Source organism: Notothenia rossii (assembly GCF_949606895.1).
Source record: "Notothenia rossii genome assembly, chromosome: 2".
Classification (NCBI taxonomy): domain Eukaryota; kingdom Metazoa; phylum Chordata; class Actinopteri; order Perciformes; family Nototheniidae; genus Notothenia; species Notothenia rossii.
The window spans coordinates 68,420,425-68,423,574 of NC_136904.1; positions in this window are offsets into that span (position 1 = coordinate 68,420,425).

A 3,150-nucleotide genomic window follows, 5' to 3' on the forward strand; every position below is an offset into this window, starting at 1 on the left:
GAGTGGGCTTTCCGATGGGAAAGGAACTTGGATTGTTTTAATCATTTTTCATGGAGCATCTGCTGTTGAGAGACAAAGACCTGGTCCAGATCTAAGAAATCTCCACATGGTATGTACACTGTTTTAAAACGCCATATAGGAAGATGGTGAAAATCAGTATTTTATGAAAAGACTCAGTTATAAACTTGGACTGCTTTAATTCGCTGTGCGCTTTGTTGGATTATTGACGCAAGAGACGGCCTTCATTCATGAGAAGATAAAGCCTTGTGTAGGCCCAGCTTGTGACTTATGTGGATGAAAAAGAACTGTTCGTTTTAAACCAAGTTATTTTCGATAGTGTTGCCACCTTTTGCTCGACTTATTGCCTGATTGCGGGACCGCAGTGTTATCCGCAAGTGTATAAGATGAGTGACGAGTCAGCGGCATCCGATGAGGAAAGGCCAGCATCAAGACGGTCAAGTAAACTGACCGCAAAAGGAATATGCTTTTACATGCAAAATTGTCAAGAGAAACGCACTGCAAAAACTAAGCAGGCTAAAAAGCTAATGGATAAAATACGTCCTCTACTAGAATTAAACGACAATGCCGATGCAGTAAACGCTCAGCTCGCTTTGTTCATTAAGTGTTACGAAGATGCATGCAGTTTGCACGAAGTGTTTATGGAAATGCCTCTACCAGAAGATGATCAAACACTTCAGGCAAAAACTACGAACTTTGAGAAAAAGATGAAATCATGTCGTGAATTTATTGAAGAGGTAAAGCAGTGGCTGTCTAAAATCGGTCGTCCATATTCGAAGCCAATTGAACCTCAACCTTCCGACGTAGAATGTGTTGATGAAATAAGACCTGAGGATAGTATTTCTAACATCTCAAGTGTAAAAGGAAGTTCTGTAAAATCACGTGCAACTGGTGTATCAAAGACGTCTGCAACATCCACAGCGCGCATTAAGGCGGAGGCCGAAAAAGCAGTTCTTCTCAAACGCTCTGAAGGTTTAAAAAATATGCATCACATTGAAGCACAAGAGGAAAGTCTCCGCAGGGAAGAGGAAAGTCTCCGCAGGGAAGAGAAAATGCTCCGTAGGGAAAAGGAGCAATTGGCGCTTGAAACTGATTTAGCGGCAACTAATGCAAAGATTCAAGTTTTAGAAAGGAACTCTTCACGGTGTGGGTCGGCTCGATCTGATGGAATGAACTCCTATTTGGAGAGAAGCAAAGCTCAAAGGTCCATCAGTTTAAATCCCCAAGCCAACACTTTTGTCCCACATGAAAATCATGTCCGAGCCCCCCTTGATCCTGCACTAGTTGTAAGGCAAAAAGAAAGATCTGCATATGCTGCACAAATGGATGAAAGGCCTGCTAAGCCAGAAGCTTCATATCTAGAAAGACAGACTGCTGGTAACAATCAGAATGACATGATGAGCATTATGCACAAACAAAACGAAATCACTGCATTGTTGGTTCAGCAAAATATGTACTCTGCTCTCCCTACAAGAAATCTCCCTGTTTTTGATGGAGACCCTATTCAATATGACTCCTTCATTAGAGCTTTCGAAAATGCAGTAGAGAAGAAAACCAACAATCAGAGCGACTGTTTGCACTTCCTGGAGCAGTACACTAGGGGGCAGCCTAAAGACCTTGTGCATAGTTGTCAGCATCTACCTCCAGATCAAGGCTATCAAAGAGCCAAAAGTCTTCTCGCACAGCACTTTGGAGATGAACATAAAGTTGCATATGCTTATATGGAGAAAATATTTAACTGGACCCCTATTAAAAGTGAAGATGTCAAAGGATTACAATCATTCGCTCTGTTTCTCCGAGGATGTACAAATCTAACAGAACAAGTGAGGTATATGAGGGAACTGGACTTACCATCTAACATGAGAAGCATCATTTTAAAACTTCCTTACAAACTGAGAGAAAAATGGAGGAATGTTGCATGTGATCTGAAGGAAAGAAGGGGGGAGAGGGCTACATTCATCGATCTCGTAAATTGTATTGAGAAACAAGTGAAAGTTGCCTCAGATCCAGTTTTTGGAAACATCCAAGACTCTCAACATAATATCCCCAAAGTCATCAAAAGCAGCCAGCCAGGAGACAGAAGGAAGGGAAGCAGCTACGCTACAAATGTCACTCCTATGAGGGAAGACGCTATGGCACGGCCTGCAGGATATACTAATAAAATCACCTCCACTCATTGCTGTCTGTTCTGCCTGCAGAGGAGCCACACACTGGATCAGTGCTGGCAGTTTAAGGCCAAAGTACAGTGGGAAAAGATCAGCTTCATCAAGGACAAGGGCATTTGTTTCGGTTGCCTGAAGGTAGGCCATACAAGCAAAGACTGCAGGAGTTGATTGGATTGTTATGTATGTCACCAGAAACACCCTGGAGTCCTCCACATTGAAAGACCGGATAAAGGCACATCCGAAAAACAAGCCAAACCTTCTCTGAGTCCTCCAAATGAGCCAAATGTAACCTCTCAGACGTGTGGCCACATTGGGGCCGGTGTGGAAGATGATTCCACCTTTTCAATTGTTGCAGTAAAGGTCAGAAGTAAACTGACAAACAAGACCATGCATACATATGCTTTCTTGGATCCGGGCAGTTCCGGCACATTTTGTACTGAAGCCATGGCAAAAAGACTGGATTTGCGGGGTAAGAAGACAAGCATCCTGTTAAAAACAATGGGACAACGAAAAGTTGTGGATACTCACGTTTTGTCGGGTCTTGAAGTGTCTGGTATGGGTGCTGAAGATTTTATAGAGCTTCCTGATGTTTTAACTCAAAGAACTATGCCTGTGTCTACTCTTAACATTCCACGACAAGCAGATCTTGATCCATGGCTGTATTTGAAGGATGTAAAACTCTATGACATTCATGCAAGTGTTGACCTGCTTATTGGAACTGACGCCCCGAAGGTCTTGGAGCCGTGGGAGGTGATAAACAGCCAGAATGAAGGGCCTTATGCTGTCAGAACCAGAGTTGGCTGGGTCCTTAATGGTCCTCTTCATGGTGGAGGCTGCAGAAGTAAGAGTGGCTATTCTTCCGTATCAGCAAACCATATCTCTGTTGAACACCTGCAAGAAATGCTTGTACAACAATATAACCATGACTTCAATGAGAGGTCGTCAGAAGAGCAGTTGGAAATGTCCA